The sequence below is a fragment of the Salvelinus fontinalis genome, chromosome 32 (assembly GCF_029448725.1).
Source record: "Salvelinus fontinalis isolate EN_2023a chromosome 32, ASM2944872v1, whole genome shotgun sequence".
NCBI lineage: Eukaryota > Metazoa > Chordata > Actinopteri > Salmoniformes > Salmonidae > Salvelinus > Salvelinus fontinalis.
This window is the reverse complement of record NC_074696.1, coordinates 21,383,865-21,397,979: the sequence shown is the minus strand read 5'-3', so window position 1 is coordinate 21,397,979 and position 14,115 is coordinate 21,383,865. Positions and strand designations below refer to the sequence as shown.

Genomic DNA, 14,115 nt, shown 5'->3' with positions numbered 1-14,115 from the left:
TACATCATGGGTACATTATGGTACATCATGGGTACATCATGGCTACATTACGGGTACATCACGGGTGCATCATGGGTACATTATGGGTACATTATGGGTACATTATGGGTACATCATGGTACATCATGGGTACATCATGGCTACATTACGGGTACATCATGGCTACGTCGTGGGTACGTCGTGGGTACATCGTGGGTACGTCATGGCTACGTCACGGGTGCATCACGGGTACATCACGGGTACATCATGGATACATCACGGGTGCATCACGGGTACATCACGGGTGCATCATGGGTACATCACGGGTACATCACGGGTATATCACGGGTGCATCATGGGTGCATCATGGGTGCATCACGGGTGCATCACGGGTATATCACGGGTACATCACGGGTGCATCATGGGTACATCACGGGTACATCACGGGTGCCTCACGGGTACATCACGGGTGCATCATGGGTACATCACGGGTGCATCATGGGTACATCACGGGTGCATCACGGGTACATCACGGGTACATCATGGGTACATTATTGCTACATTATCGGTACATCATGGGTACATCATGGGTACATTATGGGTACATTATGGTCACAACTGGAAAAGAGAGTCGGACGGAGTGAGTTTATCAGAGAGAGTGATGAAGATGTAGAGAGAGAAAGAGAGAAAGAATCTAGACCTGCAATATACAAGATCTGAGGTCATCTGCCTTTGGCCTAAAGAGCAGGAAACAAGACTTCATCAAAGAAATTGGAAATACAGACATTGTCATCCTACAAGAAACATGGTATAAAGGAGATGAACCCACTGGTTACCCTCTAGGTTACAGAGTCCCATCCACCAAACTACCAGGTGTGAAACAGGGAAGAGACTCATGGGGTATGCTAATTTGGCATAGAGCAGTGTCAAAAGCCTAGGTGATGCTGGTAAGGCGGAGTCAGGCGCAGGACACAGAGATGAGTAGCAACTGTAACTTTACTCAAAAACAATATTCCATGAAGGAGACAAATAATCCAGGTCACAAAACGAGACAACTTGACAAATACAAACACGCACAAAACCAAGGGGGAAACCAGAGAGTTAAATAGGGAACAATGATTATGGAATGGAAACCAGGTGTGTACAATGAAGACAAAACAAAATGTCAAATGAAACGTGGATTGGTGGAGACTAGAAGACCGGTGACGTCGACCGCCGAACGCCGCCCGAACAAGGAGAGGGACCAACTTCGGTGGAAGTCGTGACCAGCAGACCTATCCCACTCTATTAAATTATTCAAAACAGGACCATTTTACATCTGGCTAGAAAAGAATAAGGAAATTAAACTAAACAGAGAAAAATGTCCTCATGTGTGCTACCTATATCCCCCCAATAGAATCCCCATACTTTAACGATGACAGCTTCTCCATCCTAGTGGGGGAGATCAACCATTTCCAGGTCCAGGGACATGTACTAGTCTGTGGCGACCTAAATGTAAACTTGGCAGTAGAAAACCTAAACAGTATATTTGACCTCACAGCTTCCTTATCGCATCTAAAAATTTCAAGCAGACAACCTAAGAAAATGAACAACAATGAAAAATGGTTTGATGAAGAATGCAAAAACCTAAAAAAGCAATTGAGAAACCATTCAAACCAAAAACATAGAGACCCAGAAAACCTGAGTCTACGCCTTCACAATGGTGAATCACTAAAACAGTACAGAAATACAGTACAGTAAAAGAAGAAACAGCACATCAGAAATCAGCTCAATGTAATTGAAGAGTCCATAGAATCTAACCACTTCTGGGTAAATTGGAAAGCTCTAAACAAACAACAACATGAAAAGTTATTGATCCAAAATGGAGATGTATGGATAAACCACTTCTCCAATCTTTTTGGCTCTATAACAAAGAACAAACAGCAAAAACATATACATTATCAAATACAAATCTTAGAATCGGAACAGTTAAAGACTACCAGAACCCACTGGATTCTCCAACTACATTGAATGAATTAAAGGACAAAATACAAACCCTCCAACCCAAAAAAGGCCTGTGGGGTTGGTGGTATTCGAAATTAAATCATGAAATATATAGAGTAGTGCTTTCCATAGCAGTGTGTTATCTATAGGAGTGTTATCTATAGGAGTGTTTTCTATAGTAGTGTGTTATCTATAACAGTGTTATCTATAGAAGTGTGTTATCTATAGCAGTGTGTTATCTATAGAAGTGTGTTATCTATAGGAGTGTTATCTATAGCAGTGTGTTATCTATAGAAGTGTGTTATCTATAGGAGTGTTATCTATAGGAGTGTTATCTATAGGAGTGTTTTCTATAGTAGTGTGTTATCTATAACAGTGTTATCTATAGAAGTGTGTTATCTATAGCAGTGTGTTATCTATAGAAGTGTGTTATCTATAGGAGTGTTATCTATAGCAGTGTGTTATCTATAGCAGTGTTATATACAGCAGTGTTATCTATAGCAGTGTGTTATCTATAGCAGTGTGTTATCTATAGCAGTGTGTTATCTATAGCAGTGTGTAATCTATAGCAGTGTGTTATCTATAGCAGTGTTATATACAGCAGTGTTATCTATAGCAGTGTGTTATCTATAGCAGTGTGTTATCTATAGAAGTGTGTTATCTATAGGAGTGTTATCTATAGCAGTGTGTTATCTATAGCAGTGTTATATACAGCAGTGTTATCTATAGCAGTGTGTTATCTATAGCAGTGTGTTATCTATAGCAGTGTGTTATCTGTAGCACTGTGTTATCTATAGCAGTGTGTTATCTATAGCAGTGTGTTATCTATAGCAGTGTGTTATCTATAGCAGTGTGTTATCTATAGCAGTGTGTTATCTACAGCAGTGTGTTATCTATAGGAGTGTGTAATCTATAGCAGTGTGTTATCTATAGTAGTGTGTTATCTATAGTAGTGTGTTATCTATAGCAGTGTGTTATCTATAGCAGTGTGTTATCTATAGCAGTGTGTCATCTATAGCAGTGTGTTATCTATAGCAGTGTGTTATCTATAGCAGTGTGTTATCTATAGTAGTGTTATATACAGCAGTGTTATCTATAGCAGTGTGTTATCTATAGCAGTGTGTTATCTATAGCAGTGTGTTATCTATAGTAGTGTTATATACAGCAGTGTGTTATCTATAGCAGTGTGTTATCTATAGAAGTGTGTTATCTATAGGAGTGTTATCTATAGCAGTGTGTTATCTATAGCAGTGTTATATACAGCAGTGTTATCTATAGCAGTGTGTTATCTATAGCATTGTGTTATCTATAGCAGTGTGTTATCTATAGCAGTGTGTTATCTATAGCAGTGTGTTATCTATAGTAGTGTGTTATCTATAGCAGTGTGTTATCTATAGCAGTGTGTTATCTATAGGAGTGTTATCTATAGAAGTGTGTTATCTATAGCAGTGTGTTATCTATAGTAGTGTGTTATCTATAGCAGTGTGTTATCTATAGTAGTGTTATATACAGCAGTGTTATCTATAGCAGTGTGTTATCTATAGTAGTGTGTTATCTATAGAAGTGTGTTATCTATAGCAGTGTTATCTATAGCATTGTGTTATCTATAGCAGTGTGTTATCTATAGCAGTGTGTTATCTATAACAGTGTTATCTATAGCAGTGTGTTATCTATAGCAGTGTGTTATCTATAGCAGTGTGTTATCTATAACAGTGTTATCTATAGCAGTGTGTTATCTATAGCAGTGTGTTATCTATAGCAGTGTTATCTATAGCAGTGTGTTATCTATAACAGTGTTATCTATAGCAGTGTGTTATCTATAACAGTGTTATCTATAGCAGTGTGTTATCTATAACAGTGTTATCTATAGCAGTGTGTTATCTATAGGAGTGTGTTATCTATAGCAGTGTGTTATCTATAACAGTGTTATCTATAGCAGTGTGTTATCTATAGCAGTGTGTTATCTATAGCAGTGTGTTATCTATAGCAGTGTGTTATCTATAACAGTGTTATCTATAGCAGTGTGTTATCTATAGAAGTGTGTTATCTATAGCAGTGTGTTATCTATAGAAGTGTGTTATCTATAGCAGTGTTATCTATAGCATTGTGTTATCTATAGCAGTGTGTTATCTATAGCATTGTTATCAATAGCATTGTGTTATCTATAGTAGTGTGTTATCTACAGCAGTGTGTTATCTATAGCAGTGTGTTATCTATAGCAGTGTGTTATCTATAGCAGTGTGTTATCTATAGCAGTGTTATCTATAACAGTGTTATCTATAGCAGTGTGTTATCTATAACAGTGTGTTATCTATAGCAGTGTGTTATCTATAGTAGTGTGTTATCTATAGCAGTGTGTTATCTATAGCAGTGTGTTATCTATAGCAGTGTGTTATCTATAGCAGTGTGTTATCTATAGCAGTGTGTTATCTATAGTAGTGTGTTATCTATAGCAGTGTTATATACAGCAGTGTTATCTATAGCAGTGTGTTATCTATAGCAGTGTTATCTATAGCAGTGTGTTATCTATAGTAGTGTTATCTATAGCAGTGTTATATACAGCAGTGTTATCTATAGCAGTGTGTTATCTATAGCAGTGTTATCTATAGCAGTGTGTTATCTATAGCAGTGTTATCTATAGCAGTGTGTTATCTATAGTAGTGTGTTATCTATAGCAGCGTGTTATCTATAGCAGTGTGTTATCTATAGCAGTGTTATATACAGCAGTGTGTTATCTATAGCAGTGTGTTATCTATAGCAGTGTTATCTATAGCAGTGTGTTATCTATAGTAGTGTGTTATCTATAGCAGTGTGTTATCTATAGCAGTGTGTTATCTATAGCAGTGTGTTATCTATAGCAGTGTGTTATCTATAGCAGTGTGTTATCTATAGTAGTGTGTTATCTATAGCAGTGTGTTATCTATAGTAGTGTGTTATCTACAGCAGTGTGTTATCTATAGCAGTGTGTTATCTATAGTAGTGTGTTATCTATAGCAGTGTGTTATCTATAGCAGTGTGTTATCTATAGCAGTGTGTTATCTACAGCAGTGTGTTATCTATAGCAGTGTAATCTATAGCAGTGTGTTATCTATAGCAGTGTGTTATCTATAGTAGTGTGTTATCTATAGCAGTGTGTTATCTATAGTAGTGTGTTATCTACAGCAGTGTGTTATCTATAGCAGTGTGTTATCTATAGTAGTGTGTTATCTATAGAAGTGTGTTATCTATAGGAGTGTTATCTATAGTAGTGTGTTATCTATAGTAGTGTGTTATCTATAGCAGTGTGTTATCTATAGTAGTGTGTTATCTACAGCAGTGTGTTATCTATAGCAGTGTGTTATCTATAGCAGTGTGTTATCTATAGCAGTGTGTTATCTATAGTAGTGTGTTATCTATAGTAGTGTGTTATCTATAGCAGTGTGTTATCTATAGCAGTGTGTTATCTATAGCAGTGTGTTATCTATAGCAGTGTGTTATCTATAGCAGTGTGTTATCTATAGCAGTGTGTTATCTATAGCATTGTTATCTATAGCAGTGTTATCTATAGCAGTGTGTTATCTACAGTAGTGTGTTATCTATAGCAGTGTGTTATCTATAGTAGTGTGTTATCTACAGCAGTGTGTTATCTATAGCAGTGTGTTATCTATAGCAGTGTGTTATCTATAGCAGTGTGTTATCTATAGTAGTGTGTTATCTATAGTAGTGTGTTATCTATAGCAGTGTGTTATCTATAGCAGTGTGTTATCTATAGCAGTGTGTTATCTATAGCAGTGTGTTATCTATAGCAGTGTGTTATCTATAGCAGTGTTATCTATAACAGTGTTATCTATAGCAGTGTGTTATCTATAGCAGTGTGTTATCTATAGTAGTGTGTTATCTATAGCAGTGTGTTATCTATAGTAGTGTGTTATCTATAGCAGTGTGTTATCTATAGCAGTGTGTTATCTATAGTAGTGTGTTATCTATAGCAGTGTGTTATCTATAGTAGTGTGTTATCTATAGCAGTGTGTTATCTATAGCAGTGTTATCTACAGCAGTGTGTTATCTATAACAGTGTGTTATCTACAGCAGTGTGTTATCTATAGCAGTATAATCTATAGAGGTGTGTTATCTATAGCAGTATAATCTATAATGGTGTGTTATCTATAGCAGTATAATCTATAGTAGTGTTATCTATAGCAGTATAATCTATAGTGGTGTGTTATCTATAGCAGTATATTCTATAGTGGTGTGTTATCTATAGCAGTATATTCTATAGTGGTGTGTTATCTATAGCAGTATAATCTATAGTGGTGTGTTATCTATAGCAGTGTAATCTATAGTGGTGTGTTATCTATAGCAGTATAATCTATAGCAGTGTGTTATCTATAGTAGTGTTATCTATAGCAGTGCGTTATCTATAGTAGTGTTACTTATAGCAGTGTGTTATCTATAGTAGTGTTATCTGTAGCGGTGTGTTATCTAATGCAGTGTATAATCTATAGTGGTGTGTTATCTATAGCAGTATAATCTATAGTGGTGTGTTATCTATAGCAGTATATTCTATAGTGGTGTGTTATCTATAGCAGTATAATCTATAGTAGTGTGTTATCTATAGCAGTATAATCTATAGAGGTGTGTTATCTATAGCAGTATATTCTATAGTGGTGTGTTATCTATAGCAGTATAATCTATAGTGGTGTGTTATCTATAGCAGTATAATCTATAGAGGTGTGTTATCTATAGCAGTATAATCTATAGTGGTGTGTTATCTATAGCAGTATAATCTATAGTGGTGTGTTATCTATAGCAGTATAATCTATAGTGGTGTGTTATCTATAGCAGTATAATCTATAGTGGTGTGTTATCTATAGCAGTGTAATCTATAGTGGTGTGTTATCTATAGCAGTATAATCTATAGTGGTGTGTTATCTATAGCAGTGTAATCTATAGTGGTGTGTTATCTATAGCAGTATAATCTATAGTGGTGTGTTATCTATAGCAGTGTAATCTATAGCGGTGTAATCTATAGCAGTGTAATCTATAGCAGTATAATCTATAGTGGTGTGTTATCAATAGCATTGTTATCTATAGCAGTGTTATCTATAGCAGTGTGTTATCTACAGTAGTGTGTTATCTATAGCAGTGTGTTATCTATAGTAGTGTGTTATCTACAGCAGTGTGTTATCTATAGCAGTGTGTTATCTATAGCAGTGTGTTATCTATAGCAGTGTGTTATCTATAGTAGTGTGTTATCTATAGTAGTGTGTTATCTATAGCAGTGTGTTATCTATAGCAGTGTGTTATCTATAGCAGTGTGTTATCTATAGCAGTGTGTTATCTATAGCAGTGTGTTATCTATAGCAGTGTTATCTATAACAGTGTTATCTATAGCAGTGTGTTATCTATAGCAGTGTGTTATCTATAGTAGTGTGTTATCTATAGCAGTGTGTTATCTATAGTAGTGTGTTATCTATAGCAGTGTGTTATCTATAGCAGTGTGTTATCTATAGTAGTGTGTTATCTATAGCAGTGTGTTATCTATAGCAGTGTTATCTACAGCAGTGTGTTATCTATAACAGTGTGTTATCTACAGCAGTGTGTTATCTATAGCAGTATAATCTATAGAGGTGTGTTATCTATAGCAGTATAATCTATAGTGGTGTGTTATCTATAGCAGTATAATCTATAGTAGTGTTATCTATAGCAGTATAATCTATAGTGGTGTGTTATCTATAGCAGTATATTCTATAGTGGTGTGTTATCTATAGCAGTATATTCTATAGTGGTGTGTTATCTATAGCAGTATAATCTATAGTGGTGTGTTATCTATAGCAGTGTAATCTATAGTGGTGTGTTATCTATAGCAGTATAATCTATAGCAGTGTGTTATCTATAGTAGTGTTATCTATAGCAGTGCGTTATCTATAGTAGTGTTACTTATAGCAGTGTGTTATCTATAGTAGTGTTATCTGTAGCGGTGTGTTATCTAATGCAGTGTATAATCTATAGTGGTGTGTTATCTATAGCAGTATAATCTATAGTGGTGTGTTATCTATAGCAGTATATTCTATAGTGGTGTGTTATCTATAGCAGTATAATCTATAGTAGTGTGTTATCTATAGCAGTATAATCTATAGAGGTGTGTTATCTATAGCAGTATATTCTATAGTGGTGTGTTATCTATAGCAGTATAATCTATAGTGGTGTGTTATCTATAGCAGTATAATCTATAGAGGTGTGTTATCTATAGCAGTATAATCTATAGTGGTGTGTTATCTATAGCAGTATAATCTATAGTGGTGTGTTATCTATAGCAGTATAATCTATAGTGGTGTGTTATCTATAGCAGTATAATCTATAGTGGTGTGTTATCTATAGCAGTTTAATCTATAGTGGTGTGTTATCTATAGCAGTATAATCTATAGTGGTGTGTTATTTATAGCAGTGTAATCTATAGTGGTGTGTTATCTATAGCAGTATAATCTATAGTGGTGTGTTATCTATAGCAGTGTAATCTTTAGCGGTGTAATCTATAGCAGTGTAATCTATAGCAGTATAATCTATAGTGGTGTGTTATCAATAGCAGTGTAATCTATAGCGGTGTGTTATCTATAGCAGTATAATCTATAGTGGTGTGTTATCTATAGCAGTGTAATCTATAGCGGTGTGTTATCAATAGCAGTATAATCTATAGTGGTGTGTTATCTATAGCAGTGTAATCTATAGCAGTATAATCTATGGCGGTGTAATCTATAGTGGTGTGTTATCTATAGCAGTATAATCTATAGCAGTGTAATCTATAGCAGTGTAATCTACAGCAGTGTAATCTATAGCGGTGTAATCTATAGTGGTGTGTTATCTATAGCAGTATAATCTACAGTGGTGTGTTATCTATAGCAGTATAATCTATAGTGGTGTGTTATCTATAGCAGTATAATCTATAGTGGTGTGTTATCTATAGCAGTGTAATCTATAGTGGTGTGTTATCTATAGCAGTATAATCTATAGTGGTGTGTTATCTATAGCAGTGTAATCTATAGTGGTGTGTTATCTATAGCAGTATAATCTATAGTGGTGTGTTATCTATAGCAGTGTAATCTATAGCGGTGTAATCTATAGCAGTGTAATCTATAGCAGTATAATCTATAGTGGTGTGTTATCAATAGCAGTGTAATCTATAGCGGTGTGTTATCTATAGCAGTATAATCTATAGTGGTGTGTTATCTATAGCAGTGTAATCTATAGCGGTGTGTTATCAATAGCAGTATAATCTATAGTGGTGTGTTATCTATAGCAGTGTAATCTATAGCAGTATAATCTATGGCGGTGTAATCTATAGTGGTGTGTTATCTATAGCAGTATAATCTATAGCAGTGTAATCTATAGCAGTGTAATCTACAGCAGTGTAATCTATAGCGGTGTAATCTATAGTGGTGTGTTATCTATAGCAGTATAATCTACAGTGGTGTGTTATCTATAGCCGTGTAATCTATAGCAGTGTAATCTATAGCGGTGTGTTATCTATAGCAGTATAATCTATAGTGGTGTGTTATCTATAGCAGTATAATCTATAGCAGTGTAATCTATAGCTGTGTAATCTATAGCAGATATTATTGACATGTCATCCTGTTCCCCTTATGTGGACAAATAGCTGTAATTGGACAGAGAAGGAGACTGAACAGTACACACACACACACACACACACACACACACACACACACACACACACACACACACACACACACACACACACACACACACACACACACACACACGCACACACATGCACACACACTCACACACAAACACAAACAAATCAGGTCGGTAATAATCTAGATTTAGGTTTTGATTGAAGTGTGACATGAGTCCAAATCCAAACTCAAAATCCGAAACACTGAGCTCCTCTTTAGCAATTCTCCTTCAGTAGAGTCTCTATCTGAATATTGACCTGTCCACTACATTGCTGGATCATATTTCTGTCTTTGTTGTTGCTCTTCACAAAGTGCTGTGCCATGCCTTGTCGCAGTCCCATAGTGGATGAATGGATTCATTGATTGACAGGTTGACTGGAGGGTGATAGTATGAGAGATTGAATGGCTAAGTCTGTCCTTGACTGTGAGTAAAGATTGTGGTTAATATATCACTATAGAATGTCATTAAAACTGGACATCAATACTGAAGCAAGTTACACACAACTCCTCAATCCACCAATTTAGTTGTAATTGTAAAGTGTGGGTGTCTGTTATCTCTTCCATCACTAATCTAGCTCTTATCAGCCCCTAGCAAGATGAGGATGATGATGATACGGAAATGAGGAAGATACAAAGGCAGCAGAGTGATTTCATTGTGGTCACAACAGATTCAGATCAACCATAAAAAGCAGCTGCTAATAGACTGCTGTTCTATTGTCTTAACTGTAGTCTGAATTATACAAATATATACAATGTAGATAGACGCACACACACACACGCACACACACACACACAAACACACACATCCTGTAGTCTCCTGTGAGGCCTGCAGACTCAAACCCTTTCCAAATGTAACACACACGCATCATCACATCATCACGCTATCCACACACAGATCGCCGTTGAAGCCTTGAAGCCTGACAGTCTTCTCCCTCTCCCTTAGACTGTAACGTATGCACCTTCAACCATTCATCAGTGTCACCCTGTCGCCATTGGTTATGGGCCCAGAGGCCGTCGCGTCTTCATTACATTTGGAATAGTTGTGAAATAAACCCACAGATGATTTATTTGCTTCTGTTGGCGCCGCGCTGGTTAGCACGCCACGCTCACCAGGGTCTGAGAGACTGACACACTCCAGACCTGAGTAGTGGATATCAGATATGACAAGAGGATGATATCTGTCAGTGATCACTAGCTCAGTCTGAGGAGAAGAGGGACTCAGGATGGGAAGTGGTGTGGTGATACCAGAAACAATAGAGAAAGCGAGAGATTTCATTGGCACCTTATTTCTGGTTCATATACAGTCAATGAACTAAGCAGACCATACCCAGCTGCTATCGCATTGGTGTCTCTGGGAGAGACACCCCTTAAGTAAACGGGGAACTGTGACAACTTTTTCAATGGTAAACGGCCTAAATGCGACATCTTCATTTATCCACCATCTTTGGTGATACTAAAGTTCAATGCCTACGTGATGAGTGAACTTGAGACTTGATGTTAGCTTCCAGAGCCAATGCCTGGCCTTTAATAATATCATATATTAACATACACAATTATGAGACTTTTATCCAAAGCGACTTACAGTCATGCATGCATACATTGTAAGTTTGGCTGACCCCGGGAATCACACCCACAATCCTGGCATTGTAAGCCAACAAGATCTCATGGATTTACCAATTTGATTTCAGACTCTGACATTTTTCCACATTTCTCCAAATGTCAAATTTAGTAGGTTCTCCAAAGTAAAAGTTTTGAAGGTACCCCTTTCCTGCAGTCAAAGGACCAAATCGCCCTCTAGATGCCTCATGGATTGAACGTTATTAATATTTGTTATAATTTCATAATTAATCAACTTTATTTAAAAAGAAACGCTGAAAATTCTGTGTTTCTACACTACTGTTCCAAAGTTTGGGAACACTTAGAAATGTCCTTGTTTTCCATGAAAACATACATGAAATGAGTTGCAAAATGAATTGGAAATATAGTCAAGACGCTGACAAGGTTATAAATAATGTTTTTTAATTGAAATAATAATTGTATCCTTCAAACTTTGCTTTCGTCAAAGAATCTTCCATTTGCAGCAATTACATACTTGCAGACCTTTGGCATTCTAGTTGTCAATTTGTTGAGGTAATTTGAAAAGGTTTCACCCCATGATTCCTTAAGCACCTCCCACAAGTTGGATTGGCTTGATGGGCACTTCTTATGTACCATATGGTCAAGCTGCTCCTATAACAGCTCAATAGGGTTGAGATCCGGTGACTGTGCTGGCCACTCCATTATAGACAGAATACCAGCTGACTGCTTCTTCCCTAAATAGTTATTGCATAGTTTGGAGCTGTGCTTTGGGTCGTTGTCCTGTTGTTGTAGGAAATTGGCTCCAATTAAGCGCCTTCCACAAGGTATAGCATAGTGTTGCAAAGGGGAGTGATAGCCTTCCTTCTTCAAGATCCCTTTTACACTGTACAAATCTCCCACTTTACCACCACCAAGCACCCCCAGACCCTCACATTGCCTCCACCATGGATGACAGATGGTGTCAAGCACTCCTCCAGCATCTTTTCATTTTTTCTGCGTCTCACGAATGTGCTTCTTTGTGATCCAAACACCTCAAACTTAGATTAGTCTGTCCGTAACACTTTTTTCCAATCTTCCTCTGTCCAGTGTCTGTGTTTTTTTGCCCATCTTAATCTTTTATTTTTATTGGCCAGTCTGAGATATGGCTTTATCTTTGCAACTCTGCCTCGAAGGGAAGTATCCCAGAGTCACCTCTTCACTGTTGACGTTGAGACTGGTGTTTTGCGGGTACTATTTAATGAAGCTGCCAGTTGAGGACTTGTGAGGCATCTGTTTCTCAAACTAGACACTGTAATGTACTTGTCCTCTTGCTCAGTTGTGCACCGGGGCCTCCCACTCCTCTTTCTATTCTGGTTAGGGCCAGTTCTTACTGTTCTGTGAAGGGTGTAGTACACAGCGTTGTACGAGATCTTCAGTTTCCTGGGAATTTCTCGCAAGGAATAGTCTTCATTTCTCAGAACAAGAATGGACTAATGAGTTTCAGAAGAAAGTTCTTTGTTTCTGGCCATTTGGAGCCAGTAATTGAACTCAAAAATGCTGATGCTCCAGATACTCAACTAGTCTAAAGAAGACCACTTTTATTGCTTATTCAATCAGAACAACAGTTTTCAGCTGTGCTAACATAATTGCAAAAGGGTTTTCTAATGATCAATTAGCCTTTTAAAATGATATACTTGGATTAGCTAACACAACGTGCCATTGGAACACAGGAGTGATGGTTGCTGATAGATGTAGATATTCCATAAAAAATCTGCCGTTTCCAGCAACAATAGTCATTTACAACATGAACAATGTCTACACTGTATTTCTGATCAATTTAATGTTATTTTAATGGACACATTTTTTTTCTTTTGAAAAAAGGACATTTCTAAGTGACACCAGACTATTGAATGGTAGTGTATGTCAAATAGTTTTGTTATATTTCAGTCTTCTGTGATGTATACAAACTGTGATATTGGGTTGCAAACTCAAAATAGATAACATTTGAACATGGTACAGGAGTCTTCTTTTTTTAAGCCCATAACCATGTGTGTGAGGTGTATACTTTTGTTTCAATGTAGATTTGTTTAAGACTACCACTAAACACTGTGACCCTGATTTAGACCATTGCAGTAAAATGTTAGGTTGGAGGTTTTGGATAAGGTTAAAAGCTACATTTTTGGCATTAATTCCAAATGGTTAAGTTAAGGATGAAGGTTTTGGGTAGGGTTTAAAAAATAGTGCTCCGAATGCGTCATTCAATAAATGATTGTATTGACTCCCACCTTTTGTTCATTTTGGCACATCAATTTATCTGATTATCAGCTGTTTTCAAACATATAAGTCGGAAAAGACGAGCGAGTTGTACTACATCAAAAGCCGATATGAGTATGCTGATTAAGTATGTAGTATGTAGTACACTAGTATGGGTATTCGGACATGACCCGTGTCTACCATTTGAATTGAATGTGCAACCTTCGCATCCGGAGTCATGGAATAACTTGATGATAATAGCGCTCGCTGTAGCCTCTAACGGACGGTTTTACAGGCGTTTCCCAAAGTCCTCAAGACATAGACAGATGTCCAATTCTGAAGTCAATCTTGAGCAAACAGCCTGTGCAAGCGCCACGCAGCTCAGAGGGCTAATGCAGGCCTTAGTTGTTCTTACAGACAACTTGGGTTTCCATACTCAGTTGGTGACACAAGTAATAAGTAAGAGGCCAGCAGCTTTTCTCCTGTTTCAGTTGGTCACAATGCATGACTAGAACTAAAGCCTGCGTAATGTACTATAGGTAAGACTTAATGCTCAATGGTTAAGACTTAATGCTCAATGGGTAAGATTTAACACTCAATGGTTAAGACTTAATGCTTAATGGTTAAGACTTAATGTTCAATGGATAAGACTTAATGCTCAATGAGTAAG

General features: G+C 36.9%; 1 pseudogene; it reads left to right on the top strand.

Moving 5' to 3' along the window:
- The first annotated feature begins 246 nt into the window (after positions 1–246).
- LOC129830573 (uncharacterized) overlaps positions 247–14,115 on the top strand; it is a 23,040-nt pseudogene continuing 9,171 nt past the window's right edge.